The sequence below is a fragment of the Amblyraja radiata genome, chromosome 18 (genome assembly GCF_010909765.2).
Source record: "Amblyraja radiata isolate CabotCenter1 chromosome 18, sAmbRad1.1.pri, whole genome shotgun sequence".
In the NCBI taxonomy this organism is placed as follows: domain Eukaryota; kingdom Metazoa; phylum Chordata; class Chondrichthyes; order Rajiformes; family Rajidae; genus Amblyraja; species Amblyraja radiata.
Genome location: NC_045973.1, coordinates 9,063,684 through 9,082,527, shown reverse-complemented (window position 1 = coordinate 9,082,527; position 18,844 = coordinate 9,063,684). Strand labels below are relative to the sequence as shown.

Sequence of the window (18,844 nt, the reverse complement as noted above, 5' to 3'; positions counted from 1 at the left end):
GGCTGATCATCCAACTCAGTATCCTGTACCTGCCTTTTCTCCATACCCCCTGATCCCTTTAGCCACAAGGGCCACATCTAACTCTCTCTTAAATATAGCCAATGAACTGGCCTCAACTACCTTCTGTGGCAGAAAATTCCAGAGATTCACCACTCTCTGTGTGAAAAATGTTTTCCTCATCTCGGTCCTAAAAGATTTCCCCCTTATCCTTAACTGTGACCCCTTGTTCTGGACTTCCCCAACATCTGGAACAATCTTCCTGCATCTAGCCTGTCCAACCCCTTAAGAATTTTGTAAGTTTCTATAAGATCCCCCCTCAATCTTCTAAATTCTAGCGAGTACAAGCCGAGTCTATCCAGTCTTTCTTCATATTACCTTGCACTAAACATTATTCCCTTATCATGTATCTGTACACTGCAAATGTCTCGATTGCAATCATCTATTGTCTTTCTGCTGACTGGTTAGCACGCAACAAAAGCTTTTCACTGTACCTCGGTACACGTGACAATAGACCAAACTGAAGTGACCCGCTGAGTTACTCCGGCGTTTTGTGCCCATCTTGGGTGTGAAGTGACATCTGCAGTTCCTTCTTACACAGGTTTTACCCGCCTTGCCTCCATTCCTCCAATTTCCCCTCTATTCCATTGAAGAGCAACAGCCCCAACTTCCACCCTGCATTGGCTCTTTGAACACCAGGATTGAGACAATGCCTGACGGGTCTTCATTAAACATATTTCTGCCCTTAGGACAGAAAACCCTGAAGCGGGGCAGTAATGAGATGGCAGCTTGATAAAGCAAGTGACAGACACAAGGAGCCCGCATCCAGGCTTTCTGCACAGAAAGAGATGGTCCCCATCTGATATAATCCTCATCTTATATAATGAGTGCTTGACTGCACTGGGCCTGTACTCGCTGGAGTTTAGAAGAATGTGTGGGGGACCTCATTGAAATAGTACAGAATAGTGAAAGGCTTGGACAGAGTGGATGTAGAGAGGGTGGCTCCACTAGTAGGAGAGTCTAGGACTAGAGGTCATAAACTCTGAATTAAAGGACGTTCTTTAAGGACGGAGATGAGGAGGAATTTCAATAGTCAGAGGGTGGTGAATCTGTGGAATTCATTGCCACAGATGGCTGTGGAGGCAAAGTCAGTGGATATAGATAGATAGATTTTTGATTCGTACAGGTGTCAGAGGTTATGGGGAGAAGGCAGGAGAATGGGGTTAGGAGGGAGAGATAGATCAGCCATGATTGAATGGCAGAGTTGACTTGATCGGCTGAATGGCCTAATTCTACTCGTATCACTTATGTATGATCTTATCATGTATGATAATATCCAATGCACCTCCCAGAAATACTGAATCATTTCAGTTTAGGTTTATTATAGCCATGTGTACCGAGGTACTGTGAAAGCTTTTGCTTGTGTGCTACCTAATCAAATCAGAGGATATTATAGATGAATACAAACACAAACACAAAAGGTAGAGTGACGAAATAAATACCAGAGTGCAGAATATAGTTTCTCAGCATTGTAGCGTAACAGTTCCAGGGAAAGTCCGATGTCCGCAATGAGGTAGTTTGGAAAATCAGGACTGTATCCCTACTTATGGAAGGACCGCACAGGAGTTTGATAACAGGTGGTATGGTGGCGCAGCGGTAGAGTTGCTGCCTTACGGCAGTTTCCTCCCGCACTCCAACGACCGAGAGGTTTGTAGGTTAATTAATCTCTGTAAATTGTAAGTTGTCCCTAATGTGTAGGATAGTACTAATGCACGGGGTGATCGCTGGTTGGCGCAGACTCAGTGGACCGAAAATCCTGTTTCCGCTCTGTATCTCCAAAGTCTAAAGTCTACAGGGCCTGTCCCACTTGTGCGTTATTTGCGCGTCATTTATGCGACATCATTTACGCGTCATGTCGCATGACGCGCACATTGTGACGCGCACGTAATGCGCGCATGGTGCGTGGTGATGTAGGCAGTGACGCGCGGTCGCGCGCAGCGCCCCAGCATTTTGGGCTGTACAAAATCTTCGCTCGCCATCTGCGTGACGCGCAAATGACGCCCAAGTGGGACAGGCCCTTACATCTCCACCATCTGCAGTGAACAGATTTTGTGTGCGTTCCCCCCCATCGCTGATACATCTAGCATTACATGGGTAGAGTAGATGTCTAGGATAGTGAGGCAGTTGCAGGGTAAAAGACTCAGTTTAAGTCTAATTGCCTTTGACTTGTGAAACCTGTTGTACAGGTGATTGCTCTCCATGAGGCAATCATTTTTTGGAGCGCTGGAAAACGCACGGAAGAGCATGTCACACTGTGTGACACATCCAGGACAGCAGGGGGACATTTTACTCAGGATAACAGATGTATAATCAAATCACTAAACTAACTTGAATTGGATTTCCAACTGCTCAATGTAAGTTGAAATGCTATAGACACAAGGCTATGTGCCCTCCATTCCACAGTCTCCCTCATGACAGTGCTGTCGTTCTTCCAGATTCCTCTCAGGGAGTTGTTAATAATAGGACCTCAACGCGGCTTAAATAACAAAAAAAGAAAAAGTCACAAACATGTCCCTGTTTCCGTGTTATATTTTTGCTTCGTTCATTAGTGTAAGATGATCCATGGGATGTGACACTGTTGCAATGAAAGGAAAGGTAGCAATTTGATGAAGGGACACGCTGCAGTCCTTAATGAAAAGTTGGAAATTGTTAACGATTGTGAAGCTGACAGCTTTACAGAATACTGTCTTCCCATCTACCGATTTAATGAGACATAATCAGTCGATGAGAATTGGAATTTCTTTTAAATTGCAGGTTTGCAAATATAATTGGATCGTAGATGTAGAACACAGAACAGTGCCGCACAGGAACAAGTTCTCTGGCTCACAATGTCTGTGCCGAACATTATGCACCAAATAAACGTATGTACCAGTAAAATGAGTTTTAATGTGCCAAGTTCCAACACGTGAATACAATCATGGGAGGAACATATCCCTATTCTACTGAGGACAAGAGGAAAATGTCCAATGAACTCAAACAGTTAAATTGCGACTTCAAAGATCAAGCCATTTTCTGGTGATAGAATAGATGGACCACATAGTTACTCCATTCAGTTAACGGAGAATATGGTCGATTGTTACTTTTGTCCCACAGTCCCAGTGAGGTTGTAGGATAGTCTCAGAGTTAGAGGTGGATGAAGGAAATGCTTGAAAACTAGGGTGATTCTGGCTCTGACCCATGGAACGGGAGGGGCCTTTAAAGCCATGTCTTGAAAGGAGGGTCCAGTGGCCTGGCCATTAGTGCTCCTGCCCTGGCTCCTGTAACCCTGGTTTGATTCTCACAGGTCCTGTCTGGGTAGTAATTGCATGGACGTCTAGAGTCATATCGTGGTACAGCATGGAAACATCCATTGTCGACCTATGTGCCTGTCTACTCTAATCCCATTTTCCTGCATATCCTCCTGTTCCTATCCTATCCATGCACCTATCCATGTTTCCATTTTAAACACTGCGACTGAACTTACCTCCTAATTTGAGGAAGGACATTCTTGCTATAGAGGGAGTGCAGCATAGGTTAATTACCGGGATGGCGGGACTGTCATACGAAGGCCATTTAATTTCACCCTGGTAACATTCCTGCTCCTTGGGTCCCATTATCATACGTCTATGTACTGATTGGGCTTTATCCTGCAGTCAACGTTATTCCCGCTGTTCCCTTTACCATGTATCTGTACACTGTGGATGGCTCGATTGCACGCGTGTGTTGACTTTCCGCTGACTGGATAGCGCGCAACAGCTTTCCACTGTACCTTGGTACACGTGACAATAAATTAAACTCAAACTCAACCTCCTCCATGGTCACTCCTGCAACCTCCTAAGTACCAACCTAAATAAGCACCATTTTATATTAGCACTCCGTCCCCAATATGATCATCCTAAGCTACAAAGTCTTCAGTAGAGTCTTCCTATTGCTGTAACAACTTGGAATCATTGTCTCTCACACTTGAGTCTTTGGCCTGTGTTTACCACCGACTTATGTCCTCACTGAGGTTAATCATCAGTGCCAGAAGCTTCAAATATCAGATATTCCAATCCTGATTTCCTTCATTGAAACCCATTCCTTGTACCAACCGTGTCCAGTTTTAATTGATAGATTGATTGAAGGATACAACTTGGAAGCTGGCCCTTCGGCCTATCGAGCCCATACTGACCATCGATCACCCGTTCACACGAGTTCTGTTACCCCATTTTCTCATCCATTCCCTACACATTATGGGCAATTTTATGGAGGCCAATTAACCTACAGAGCCGCACGTCTTTGGAATGTGGAAAGAAACCTGAGCACCCGGAGGAAACCCACGCGGTCACAGGGAAAACGTGCAAACTGCACGGAGACAGCATCTGAGGTCAGGATGGAACCCAGGTCTCAGGCGCTGTGAGGCAGCGAATCTACCGGCTGTACCACAGTGTCACATTAATTTTGACGAATGAAGAGCAGGCAATATTGCCGATAATTAATCTAATCTGGATTGCATGTAAATAAGGCGACTCTGACATACTTGAAATAACTAATAAAAAGTAAAATAATATTCATGGTAAATGGGAAACATATTTCACTGTCAAAATGATTCACGTATTGAACTCTATTAAACGTATTTGTTGATTGCAGTATTTCTGTCCAAAGTTGCTGCTTCACAACGTCAGAGACCCAGGCTCAATCAGGTTGTACTGTCTGTATGGAGTTTGCACGTTCTCCCTGTGACCACGTGGGTTTCCTCCGGGTGCTCCGGTTCCTCCCACATCATGAAGACGTGCGGTTTTGTAGGTTAATTGCCCCTCTGTAAAGTTGCCCCTGATGTTTAGTGAATGTGTAAGATAGTGGGATAATATAGAACTAGTGTGAGGTGTTGATCGATGGTCGGTGTGGACTTAGACCAGCGCTTTGGATGTGATTTCTATAAAATACAACACTCTTTCAATTTTGTTTAAGGTGTTACATAGTCTTATATTAAATGTTCCACTGAATCGGGTAAGTTGTAATGGTGATTGGAAACAATGGCTATTTCTTTCCGCCTTTTACTGTTGCAATGATATTACAGTAGCTGACGCCTTCAAGATCCACGGAACTCAATTAAATGTATTGATAATATTGCAGGACAATCTCTAGGGAAATTGAATCTTAACATGTATATGTACTGAGTTGTGCTGAGCAAGAAAGCACTGATCTGATCTCTTCTGAGTGGTGACAAAGCTTACAGTCTGAAAGACTGCGACCAGGCAAATAAGCAGCAATATATCCAAGGTATGGGTGCAGCACAATGTTGCATCAGTAGAGTTGCTGCCTCACAGTGCCCAGGTTCGATCCTGACTATGGGTCCATTCTGTACGGTTTTCTCCAGCTGCTCCGGGTTCCTCCCACATCCCAAAGACGTGCAGGTTTGTAGGTTAATCGGCTTCTGGAAATTGTCCCTCGTGTGTAGGTTATAACTAAAGTTGAGGTGATCGCTGGTCAGCGCAGACTCGGTGGGACAAAGGAACCAGTTTCCACGCTGTATCTCCCAAACTAAAAAAGTGAAACTGAAACTAAACTAAAGCATCTAACTATTCATCTGCATCTTGGCGTTGATGCACTAAGTTTCTGACAAATAGAATTTAACAAAAGATATTTGCTCCACACACTGAGTACATTGACATTAAAAATGTTGTGTTCAAACATTACTCTGGTCATTTTCAGCATTAAGACTTGTGGTGGGTGTATGGAAGGAGCTGTCATAGAAGATAGATGAGGCAGATATTATAACATCATTTAAAAGACATTTGGACAGGTACATGTATTGTTCATGTTCATAAGTAATAGGGGCAGAATTAGGACATTCGGCCCATCAAGTCTACACCGCCATTAAATCATGGCTGATCTATCTCTCCCTCCTAAACCCATTCTCCTGCTTTCTCCCCATAACCCTTGACATCCGTACTAATTAAGAATCTATCTATCTCTGCCTTAAAATTATCCATTGCCCCCACAGCCCACTGTGGCAAATAATTCCACAGATTTACCACCCTCTGACTAAAGATATTTCTCTTTATCTCCTTCTTAAAGGAACGTTCTTTAATTCCGAGGCTATCACTTCTGGTTCTAGACTCACCCACTAGTGGAAACATCCTCTCCACATACAGTACGCTCTATACAGGCCTTTTCACTAGGAAAGGTTCAGAGGCATATGGGCCAAACGTGGGAAGGTAGAGCTACAGTGTAGATGGGACACCTTGGTCAAGTTGGGCTGAAGGCCCTGTTTCCATGCTGTCTCTATGACTCAAGGTAGGTTTGCCTAGACTAACCCGCAGAACTCAACAGTGGCCTTACAGCAACTCTCTTCAGGCACACTCAACCCAATAAGCTCAACTCCAAATGGCTTCCCAACTAAACAGCAAGAAAGTGATGTGTAGGAGGGAACTGCAGATGCCAGTTTACACTGTAGACACTAAACGCTGGAGAGAAGGCACCCATTCCTTCCGTCCAGAGATCATGCCTGTCCCGCTGAGTTACTCCAGCACTTTGTGTCTCGCAAGAAACTGAGGAACGTTTTAAACTGCACAGGTTACAGGGCCCATCTCTGGTGTTCAGGGTTACTTTCTTCAGTATTAATTCCACATACATGTATTAATTTCACAGGGTGATATCATTTGGGCTTTGTCCAAGTATTGTTTATACCATTCCATACTTTGTGCGTTGCAGGCATGTGCTTTGTGTATCGTATGGTCTCCATTGTGTTTAGCGATCAATATTACACCACAAATAAAACGCGGAGTGCATGAATTTCTCGGTCATCGTATTTTTGGGGAATAGAATCTAATGATATTCTTCAGAAGTTAAAACAGATCTATACTTCTACACTGGTTTTTATTAACCCCTGATAGAAACAGACCACAGGGGATTAAAATTCCCACGAACATCAAAACAATGTTAACTGCTTCCTGTTTCACACTGCTGAGATCAGCACTAGGTACGCCCCATTTGTGGATGTGGGTACGTACTATTAATAATTCAAATTTGCTGTCAGCAATGCTCTTGTCAGTTTGCAAGATTGATGTATGTGTATATGTACCTAGTATTTCTCACATGATTCCTTACTGGTAACATCTGTATATTTTACGAGGATGTTGCCAGGACTACAGGATCAGAGCAATAGGGAGGGGTTGAGCAGGCTGGGACTCGATACCTTGGAGCAAATTTGTCCATCTCACTTTAAACCTATACCCTCTTGCCTTTGGCACTTCTACCCTGGGCAAAAGGTTCTATCTAGTTTATGTCTACATTTTATGCATTTTGCTGTCTGTCATTTTCCTGCATGTACGGAGTTTGTACGTTCTCCCCGTGACCACGTGGATTTTAACATCTGTGGTTGGAAAGTTACTAGAGAGTATTCTGAGGGATAGGATATACAGGCATTTAGATGGACAAGGGCTGAATTAGGGATAGTCAGCATGGGTTTGTATGTGGGAGGTCATGTCTCACAATCTAATTGTTTTTTGAAGACGTGATCAAAAAGATCGATGAGGGAAAAGCCGTAGATGTTGTATATGTGGATTTCTGCAAAACATTCGACAAGGTTCCGCATGATAGGCTGCTCAGGAAGGTTAGATCGCATGGGATCCAAGGAGAGATAGCTGAGAATTGGTTGATGGAATTTAATACAGAGAAATGTGAGGTGTTGCATTTGGCGATGTCTAACAAGGGCAGGACCAACACAATGAATGGTGTGGCTCTGAGGAGTGTTGTAGAGCAGAGGGATCTAGGAGCGCAGGTGCATAGTTCCTTGAAGGTGTTGTTGCAGGTAGCTAGGGTGATCAAGAAGGCGTTTGGCACATTGGCCTTCATCAGTCATTGAGTATAGTCATTGAGTATTGAATATAGATGTTGGGAGGTCATGTTGCAGTTGTGTAAGGCGTTGGTGGGACCGCATTTAGAGTAATGTATTCAGTTCTGGGCACCATATTATAGGAAAGCTGTCGAGCTGGAAATGGTACAGAGAAGATTTACAAGGATGTTGCCTGGGCTAGAGGGTCCGAGTATCTGCCCTTTAGTTTGCAAGCTATAAGAGTTGATGCAGTGGGGATGATGCCAAAATATTTATTCTTCACAATGGCCTCTAAGCCGACCCCTGCTTCTCCCTACCCACCGGGTATCACCATAGTGAAGAATACATATTTTGATATCACCCTGGAGAATGGGTGTAATCCCCACCCCATCAACTCTTCCAGCTTGCAAACAAAAGGGCAACCCTCCTTTCATTAGTGTTTTGAATCCAATCTATGGGGTAATTTAGTTTAGTTCAGTTTAGAGATACAGCACAGAGACAGGCCCTTCGGCCCACCGAGTCTGCGTCAACCAGCGATCCCCTTACACTAGCACTATCAACACACTAGGGATAATTTTTACCAAAGCCAAATTAACCGACAAACTTGTATGGCTGAGGAGTGTGGGAGGAAACCGGAGCACCCAGGGCAGGGAAAAGCCACGCAGTCACGGGGAGAACGTGCAAACTCTGTACAGACAGCAAGCCGTGGTCAGGATGGAACCCTAGTCCCTGGTGCTCTAAGGCAGTAACTCTACCGCTGCACCACTGTGCCACCCTCATTTGAGTTTATTATCATTTGTGCTGACTCTTTTGCTCTTCGCAAGAATGCTGCCTGATTAGCTGAACTGCATCTGCAGTTTATGGTCCCATATTGTTTAATTCTGTTTAGAAAGAAGCAAGATGAAGTTTGATTCAAACATAAGCAACTCTCTTCACCATTGTACTGAAATAATCTTCGCGCATTGTAAGTGAACCTAACATAGGGCCTCACCTTGGGAAGAGAATATTTTGCTCCAAATAACACCATTTATATTGCAGTGAAAAATTAGTGACAATGGCGGAGCTGAAGTTAGAATGTAAAGATGCAACACTATTGTTTAGTTTGAAAGAATGGATGGGATTTATATAGCGCCTTTCTAATACTCAAGGCGCTTTACATCGCATTATTCATTCACTCCTCAGTCACACTCGGTGGTGGTAAGCTACTTCCGTAGCCACAGCTGCCCTGGGGCAGACTGACGGAAGCGTGGCTGCCAATCTGCGCCTACGGCCCCTCCGACCACCACCAATCACTCACACACATTCACACACAGGCAGAGGTGGGTGAAGTGCCTTGCCCAAGGACACAACAACAGTATGCACTCCAAGCGGGATTCGAACCGGCTACCTTCCGGTCGCCAGCCGAACACTTAGCCCATTGTGCCATCTGTCGTCCCGAATGACACCACTTTTTCTCGTAAAGCATTTTGTCAGCCCTGTGTTTCTGCCAGTGTAAAGGAGTCTTTCTGACATAAAGCAGATTGCACACTGATGCATTGTTGCCACTAAAAAATTCCAAAGACATTCAGAACGAGGATAGATCAACATCCTCATTGCTATGGATGTGAACAGCATTAGTCAGCTAAAACGCATTTCTTTCATACTTGCATGCTACAGCAAATCAGTAGAATTATTGCATTGCTTCTTCTCCATTACGATCTGCGGTTGAATGCACAGAGGGCAGCTGAACTGTAATACACGGCTGGGATAGACACAAAATGCTGGCGTAACTCAGCGGGACAGGGGAGAGGGAAACTAAAGATATGGGAGGGTAAGGTGTGCAAAACGACAGATCAATGCAGACGATGATCAAGGAAATGTAGAAAGGTTCACTGTTGGCTGAGGGGAAGGTGACAACGAGGCGCACAAACAGTAAAATTAATCAGGAGGACAGTGAAACTAGATGAAGAACTAGGAAGGGGCAGGAAGGGAGAAGGAGAAGAGAAAATGCAAGGGTTGCTTGAAGTTAGAGAAATCAATATTCATACAACTGGGTTGTATGTAAGTCCCCAGTAAGTATGTGTACGTGTATGTGCGTGTGTGTATGGCTGCATGTATCTATCTACTCATTGTGTGTACACGTCCCAGCATGTGTGCAAGCATGCATGTGTGTCTGCATGGGTGTGTGTGTGTGTGCATACATACTCGTGTGTTTGTGCTTGGAGACGCCAATGCACTTGTCCACTTTTGCATGTGTCAGCATCTATACAGAAGAGGGCGAGTTTGCAATTGTTATTTGTCTCATCGACATTGGGCCTGGACATCACCCTGTTTTCCTGTGTGCAATGGATATCCCATGTTGAACGATGTTTTACAGCACGAACTTGCACTCCTCTGAATGAAGTTGGGGACCTGGACCTTTGTGACCCTCATGGTCCATATTCCGAAGACAAATGACCTGGACATCGCCCGCTTTCGTTGCCTGGGGACGCAGAGTTTAGACATTGACGCTGGCTGCTGAGTGGGAAACATAGAGGTGGGAAATGTCCAGCTCACAATAAAGAAAGCAACACATACACCTTGGGGAAAGACAAATCAGAAAGGAAAATTCACCACATTAATCACATAAGATTGAGTGTGAGTAAGTCATCTTTGACCCTGAAGAACTGCCCTGGAGAAAAACATAAGCGTGAGGTTAAAGGAGTCAGAACTCGTCAGCTTATAAATCACCTCATTGAAACGTACAGAATAGTGAAAGGCTTGGATAGAGTGATGCGGAAAGGATTTCCACTACTGGCAGTCTAACCTCAAAATTAATGAACGTTCATTTAGGAAGGAGATGAGGATGAATTTGTTCGGTCAGAGGGTGGTGAATCTGTGGAATATTTTGCCACAGGCTGTGGAGGCAAATTCAGTGAATATATTTAAGGCAGGTTCTTGATTAGTATGGGTGTCAGAGGTTTAGGGGAGAAGGTAGGGGAATGCGGTTAGGAGGGAGAGATAGATCAGCCGTGATTGAATGGCGGAGTAGACTAGAACAGCCGAATGGCCTAATTCTGATCCTATCACTTATGACCTGGTGATCTTATGAAAAGCAAGGTTAGAGATCATCTCTTAAAGGTCTTCAAGGTGACAGGTGGCTTTGATATAATAGCTAGAGAAGAACTAGACCTTGTGGTGAATAAGCTGAGAACCAAATGTCACGGATTCAAATTCAGTGGGAAAAGGTCTCGAGAGAAGACGAGAACAAAGATAGATCTCTCAGGAAGTTGCTACAAACTGCAACACTATCCTGAAATTCCATCAATTTTTAACTTTATAATGTTTTTTTTCCACTCCAGAAATGGTACATAGGCTGTAAAATGCCTTTGCTTGTCCCACAAGTGTTGACTAAATTGCATTATCAATGTAAATCTCTCTGTTCACTTGCATGCTTTTAAAAGCACTTTGGACAGGTGTTTGTGGAAAAGATCCCGATGACAAGAATAGAGTAAAAAGCATAGATGGGAGAGTGAGCATGACTGCTCTTTGTAGGAGATAGCTAGGTTCACCGAGCCAAATGGCTTCCTTCTTCAAAACACAAAGTGCTGGAGGAACTCAACGGGTCAGTAAGCATCCATACATGCTGGATTCATATGGGAGGCATAGAGTTGCTGCTTACAGCACGTACAGCGCCAGAGACCCGGGTTCAATCCCGACTACGGGTGCTGTCTGGATGGAGTTTGTACGTTCGCCCCGTGACCCCGTGGGTTTTCTCCAAGATCTTCAGTTTCCCACACTACAAAGACGCACAAGGTTTCGTCGGTTACTTGGCTTGCTATAAATGTAAAATGATCCCTAGTGTGTAGGATAGTGTTAATGTGCAGGGATCGCTGGTCGGTGCGGACGGGCCTGTTTCCGTGCTGTATCTCTAAACTAAACTAAACATCCATGGAGGGAACGGACAGGCGACAATTTGGGTTCCGAACCCGAAATGTCATCTGCCCATTCCCACCACGGATGCTGCCTGACCTGCTGAGTTTCTCCAGCACTTTGTGTTTTGCTCAAATCTGCAGCGTCTGCAGTCTCTTAAGTCTCTGGCTTCTTTCTGCCTTGTATCTTCATCATACTATGATTCAAATTCTATTTGAGTTGAAGCAACATGTACTCCTACAAACTATGGTCATTGTAAATCCTTCAGGCTGACCCCACTGCTCACTAATGAACACAGTGCGTCACTGGACTCCAACAATAATCTTTCATCAATAAACTGATCCACAGTGACGCAATGGTAGAGTTGCTGCCTTTACAGTGCCAGAGACCCGGATTCGATCCTGGCTATGGGTGCTGTCTATATGGAGTTTGTACGTTCTCCCCGTGACCTGCGTGGGTTTTCTCTAGTTTCCTGCCACACTCTAAAGGCATACAGGTTTGTAGGTTAATTGGCTTGGTATGAATGTAAATTGTCCCTTGTGTGTGTAGGATAGTGTTAATGTGCGGGGATCGCTGGTCGGTGTGGGCTGAGAGGCCCGTTTCCGCGCTGTATCTCTAAACTAAACTAAACTGACGCCATTTTGAATTTGTGCAGGAAGGAGCTGCAGATGCTGGTTTAAACCGAAGATAGACACAAAAAGCTGGAGAAACTCTGTGGGTCAGACAGCATCTCTGGAGAGAAGGAATAGGTGACGTTTCAGGACGAGATGCTGCCTGCCCCACTGCGTTACACCAGCTTTTTGTGGCTTTGAATTTGATTCTATCAACATGTGTTTCTTTGCTTGGGCAATCTGTTGACAAATCCATTCTCATACAGCATCCAGGCTTGAGTTCATGGCCTCCGGCTATCAAGACTGTAGTTATATCAAACTCAGGAAACCTGAGTTCTCATCCTGAGACTTTGTTAATGTGTTGTTGGAATAGCCTCCAGTGCCTAATTTGTAGTACCTGTTTCATTGCCCTGTCTTCTGTGTAAAACTAGCCGTAATGGAGTGTGTAAATGACTCCAGCCGGATGTAAACCAATGAACGAGATGAATTCAGAATTATCTACTGGGATTTTCGTTCAATTCATCTTGTCAGCGACGCATGCTTTTAAGCTATAAAATTTTATTATTAGCCAGGGATTACTGTTAGCGTAATTGTTGAGAACACATTAGTGAAATATGGATTTCTTCATGCTTAATAGTTATCAGGGATTACTATGTATGTAAATGTGCGGTTCCATACGAGTTGGTAGGAGATGCAAGAAAATGCAGATGTTGGTTGACAAAATGCAGTAACTCAGCGGGTCAGGCAGCATCTCTGGTGAACATATGTAGATGACCTTTCGGGACAGGACACTTCTTTCAGACTCTCGGTCTGCAGAAGGGTCTTGACCTGAAATGTGCAGGAAGGCACTGCAGAAGCCGGTTTAAACCGAAGATGGACACAAAATGCTGGGGTAACTCAGCTGGTCAGGCAGCATCTCTGGAGCAAAGGAATGGGAGACGTTTCGGGTCGAGACCCTTCTTCAGACTGAGAGTCATGGGAGAGGGAGATGCGAGATATGAAAAGGCAAGTGGAATAAATGGATGAAAGATGGCAGAAAACGACGATGATCAAGGGAAGGTGGAGCCCACAATGGTTCATTGTAGGCTGTGGGGAAGGTGATAACGAGGGATACAAACAGTAAAACGCAGCAGGACGACAGTGAGACTAGTATGATGACTAGGGTGGGGTGGGGATGGAGAGAGGGGGGATGTTATACTGCAAGATGTCTGGAATGTTACAGGAGGAGTTGACCTGAAGAAGGGTCTCGACCCGAAACGTCATCCATTCCTTATCTCCAGAGATGCTGCCTGTCCCGCTGAGTTACTCCTGCATTTTGTGGCTATCCTGACCTGAAATGTCTTTTTAACCTCACTCTTTCCCCTTCCCCCCGTCTCCTTCCACCCATATTCCTCCCTCTACTCCGTCCCTTCTTTCCTTATCTGACATCCTTGTGTCTCCTTTCCACTTCTCGCCTTTGTCCCATATGTCGGTCATTCCACCCCTTACCTGTATCCACCGATCACTTGCCTGGATAGACACAAAATGCTGGAGTAAATCGGCGGGACAGGAGGTCTGAAGAAGAGTCTCGACCCGAAACGTCACCCATTCCTTCTCTCCAGAGATGCTGCCTGCCCCGCTGTGTTACTCTCGCATTTTGTGCTTATCCTCGGTTTAAACCAGCATCTGCAGTTCCTTCCTATCACTTGCCAGGCTTTGTCCCACCCCCCCCACTTCTCTTTTCATAGCTTTCTCCCCCCCCTCCATCAGTCTAGAGAAAGATCCTGACCTGAAATGTCATCTGTCCATTTCCTGGGTTCCTGCAGCACTGTGTGTTTTGGTTAAAAATGATGATTCTATATAGCAATTGCATTTAGTTTAGTTTATCGGAGTGGCCCAGCCCGAGGTGGAACGGCACTCCCGTCGGAGTGGCCCAGCCCGAGGTGGAACGGCACTCACGTGAGGGCGATCCGGCTCGGAGCTGGAACGTTCCTCCGGTGGCTGGGACGGCGTTCTGGCGGCGGTGACCTGAGTCCTGGGTTCAGCTGCGGGCCAGTGGCTGCGTCCGCTGGACTGGAGGGCGGCAGCTTTGACCACCCCGGGCCGCGGTGTTTGAGCCGGCCCGTTTGCGGGGTTCGGTGAACCGCGGGACTGATTTACCATCGCCCGGTGGGGAATCGCCTCAGCGCAGAGGGAGAAGAGGAGGGAAGAGACTGCAGCCCTAAGATTTTTGCCTCCACCACAGTGAGGTGCTTGGAGGACTCACTGTGGTGGATGTTAATTTGTGTTTATTGTTGTTATTATTGTATGATTGTATGTATGACTGCAGGCACGAAATTTCGTTCAGACCGTAAGGTCTGAATGACAATAAAGGCATTCAATTCAATTCAATTTATTGTCACGTGTACCCGAGGAACAGTTAAAAGCTTTTGTTGCGTGCTAACCAGTCAGTGAAAAGACAATACAAGATTACAATCGAGCCATCTGCAGTGTACAGATACATGAGAAAGGGAATAACGTTTAGTGCAAGGTAAAGTCCAGTAAAGTCCGAAAAAAGATAGTTCGAGGGTCTACAATGAGGTAGATAGTAGCTCAGGACTGCATTCTAGTTTAATTTAGTTTAGTTTAAAGATACGGCACGGAAACAGGCCCTTCGGCCCACCGGGACCGCGCCGGCCAGCGACCCCCACACACTAACACTATCCTACACCCACTAGGGTCAGTTTTTACATTTACCAAGCCAATTGACATGCAAATCTGTACGTCTTTTGAATGTGTGAGGAATCCGAAGATCTCGGAGAAAACCCACGCAGGTCACGGGGAGAACGTACAAACTCCGTACAGACAGCACCCGTAGTCGGGATCGAACCGTGGTCTCCGGCGCTGCAGTCGCTGTAAGGCAGCAACTCTACAGCTGTGTCCCCGATTATACTGAAGAAGGGTTTCGGCCCGAAACGTTGCCTATTTCCTTCGCTCCATAGATGCTGCTGCACCCGCTGAGTTTCTCCAGCTTTTTTGTGCATCCCCGATTATGCTGGTGGCCTTGCCGAGGCAGCGTGAAGTGTAGATGGAGTCAATGGAAGGGAGGTTTGCATGATGGTCTGGGCTACGTCCACTACTCTGTGCAATTACCTGCGGTCTTCGATGGAGCTGTTCCCAAACCATGCTGTGATGCATCCCAATAAACTACCCTTCAAGGCGCATCTGTAGGAGTTGGCGAGAGTTGCTGGGGACATGCTGAACTTCCTAAGCCTTTTAAGGAAGTAACTTCTAAGGAAGGAATTAAGGAAGCAAGGAAGTAAAGAATGCACAAAGTTTCAGCTACGTGAATTGATAGAGAGTTGGTAGCAAACATACTTTTCACGGAGTTACAGAAGTGAGAGAGAGAGAGATTAGGAAAATACTTGAATAGAAGTATACGATAAAGCAACAAGGCAGAATGCCTCGAGAGCCAAATATTAATAATCAACATCTGTCGGAGTCTTCAGCACTGCGATGATACAGAGCAAAGCTTGACACTTGAGAACTGGTTCAAAGGATGCCTTCAAGGCACTGCAGAGTGAATAGAAGGATGATCACACTCAGTGAGAAAGTTGAATTAAAACATTGGAGGAATGGATGCGCAGTGACATGACTTGGGATTTACTAGCAGGCCACAAATTTAATTGCTGAGCAGAAGAAGGTGGTCAACTACAGGTCAACTCGAACAGAACAATAAGGTGATTTGGGCAGGTGAGATACGTGGACTGGAAAGAATATTTGATGCCCTATATAACCATATACTACGGAGGACATGAGGAAAATGTCTGTGGCGCCTTCACGCCCACGTTGGTTTTGCATACAGCCTGTCACCGCTGGCGACTCGCCGACAGCCTCACGAGAAGGCCCAGCACAAGAGATCAATAACAATTCCAAGGTCAGATGCTCTAATTGGCCTCATCTCCACACGGGTTACGATTGGTGAGAATGTAGGTAAAAGGGGTTTCTGGAATAAACGTGACACAAGGTGTCTGGCTCAGCTAAGTGTCATTTGTTCTTTGCTTTCTGTGGTGGGATTCAGTGGATCCTACATGTCCAATGAACTCAAACAGTTAAATTGTGGCTTCAAAGATCAAGCCATTTTCTGGTGATAGAATAGTTAACGGAGAAAATAGTTGATTGTCACTTTTGTCCCACAGCCCCAGTGAGGTTACAGGGTAGTCTCAGAGATAAAGGTGGAGGAAGGAAATATTTGAAAACTAGGGTGGTTCTGGCTCTGTCCCATGGAACGGGAGGGGCTTTTAAAGCCATGTCTGATGTTTTGAAAGGGAGGTCCAGTGGCCTCTCAGGTCAATTAGTGCTCCTGCCCTGGCTCCTGTAAACCTGGTTTGATTCTCACCTCAGGTCCCGTCTGAGTAATATTCTAGAGTCATTTAGTGGCACAGCATGGAAACAACCCTTGTCGACCTACGTGCCTGTCGGCACTAATCCCATTTTCCTGCATATCCCTGTGTTCCTATCATATCCATGCACCTATCCATGTTTCCTTTATAAACACTGCGACTGAACCTACCTCCTAATTTGAGGAAGGACATTCTTGCTATAGAGGGAGTGCAGCGTAGGTTCACTGACATATGAAGGCCTTTTAATTTCACCCTGGTAACATTCCTGCTCCTTCGGTCCCACTATTATAAGTCTATGTACTGATTGGGCTTTTACAGGGACGACAGATGGCACAATGGGCTAAGTGTTTGGCTGGCAACCTGAAGGTGGCCGGTTCGAATCCTGCTTGGAGTGTGTACTGTCGTTGTGTCCTTGGGCAAGACACTTCACCTACCTTTGCCTGGGACTAGAGACGGAAATTACCTACTGATTGGCTACAATCTCGCATATTTACATGCAAATGTTCATTAATATGCACTGTCCCTATAAACAAATTATTAATTAATTATTAATTAACTGGCTTTATCATGCAGTCAACGTTATTTGCGATATTCCCTTTACCATGTATCATAACCAGAGGAGTTGAGTACAGGAACAAAGAGGTCCTTCTGCAGTTGTACAGGGCCCCAGTTAGACCACAACCGGAGTATTGTGTGCAGTTTTGGTCTCCAAATTTGAGGAAGGGCATTCTTGCTATTGAGGGAGTGCAGCGTAGGTTCACGAGTTTAATTCCTGGGATGGCGGGACTGTCATATGCTGAGAGAATGGAGCGACTGGGCTTGTATACGCTGGAATTTAGAAGGATGAGAGGCAATCTCATAGAAACCTGTAAAATTATTAAGGGATTGGACACACTAGATTCAGGAAACATGTACCTGATGTTCAGAGCCAGGGGCCACAGTTTAAGAATAAGGGGTAGGCCATTTAAGACTGAGATGAGCAAAGACTTTTTCATCCAGAGAGTTGTGAATTTTGGAATTTTCTGCCACAGAAGACAGTGGAGGCCGATTCACTGGATGCATTCAAGAGAGAGTTAGATAGAGCTCTTAGGGTTAGCGGAATCAAGGGATATGGGGAGAAGGCAGGAACAGGGTACTGATTGTGGATGATCAGCCATGATCATATTGAATGGTGGTGCTGGCCCAAATGGTGTACTCTTGCACCTATTGTCTATGTATCTACGTATCTATGTATGTCTATCATCTCCCCTTGCAGCATGTTCCACATACCACCTACTGTGTGAAAAACGTGCCCCTCAGATCCCCTTTAAATATTTCCTCTCTCACCTTAACCCTATGTCCTCTCCTTTTTTATTCCCCTATCTACTATATGTATGCCCCTCATACTTTCATAAATGTCTATTATGCCACCCTCAGCCCCCTGCACTGCAATGAGAACAGTCCTTGTCCATCAATCTCCCTTTATAACTAAATTCCTTCATTCCAGGTGACATCCTGATGAATCCGCTTTGCCCTCTTGCACGTTCTCAATGTCAATGCATTCACCTCTAGCAGGTTCATTCGCTTCCTCCTACATATCCAAGATTAACTGGCAGCACGGTGGCGCAGTGGTAGAGTTGCTGCCTTACAGCGCCAGGGACCTGGGTTTGACCCTGACTACGGGCACTGTCAGTCCGGAGTTTGCACGTTCTCCCCGTGACCGCGTGGATTATCTCCGGTTGCCCTGGTTTCCTCCCACACGCAAAGATGTGCAGGTTTGTAGGATAATTGTAAATTGCCCCTACTGTGTCAGATAGTGCACAGACTCGGTGTTGGTTGGCACAGACTCAGTGGGCCGAAGGGCCTGCTTCCATGCTGTACCTCTGAAGCCTAAAAGTTGTTTGGTGACAATAAATTGTCTCTGGTGAAGACTGATGGCAGAGGAATTGCGGGGGGTTGACTGATGTATGAGAGGCAGACAATAGACAATGGGGAAATAATTGGGGCACGGGAGCCAGTATTGACTCAAAGGGCCAAATGGTCATCTTCTAGTTTGTAAGGGAATATGAGTCTCTGTGAACAATGCAGAGCCCTTGCAGTCTGTGTTTGACCAGCTGGTTGCCACCGTAATTCACCAAATCAATGGG

General features: G+C 45.4%; 1 long non-coding RNA gene across 1 annotated transcript in view; it reads right to left on the bottom strand.

Annotated features, from left to right (window-relative positions):
- Positions 1-13,133: 13,133 nt before the first annotated feature.
- LOC116983536 overlaps positions 13,134-18,844 on the bottom strand; it is a 10,006-nt gene continuing 4,295 nt past the window's right edge. Inside the window, exon 3 of the long non-coding RNA XR_004414727.1 lies at positions 13,134-13,167. This is a non-coding gene — a long non-coding RNA (uncharacterized LOC116983536). The remainder of the gene's footprint in view (positions 13,168-18,844) is intronic.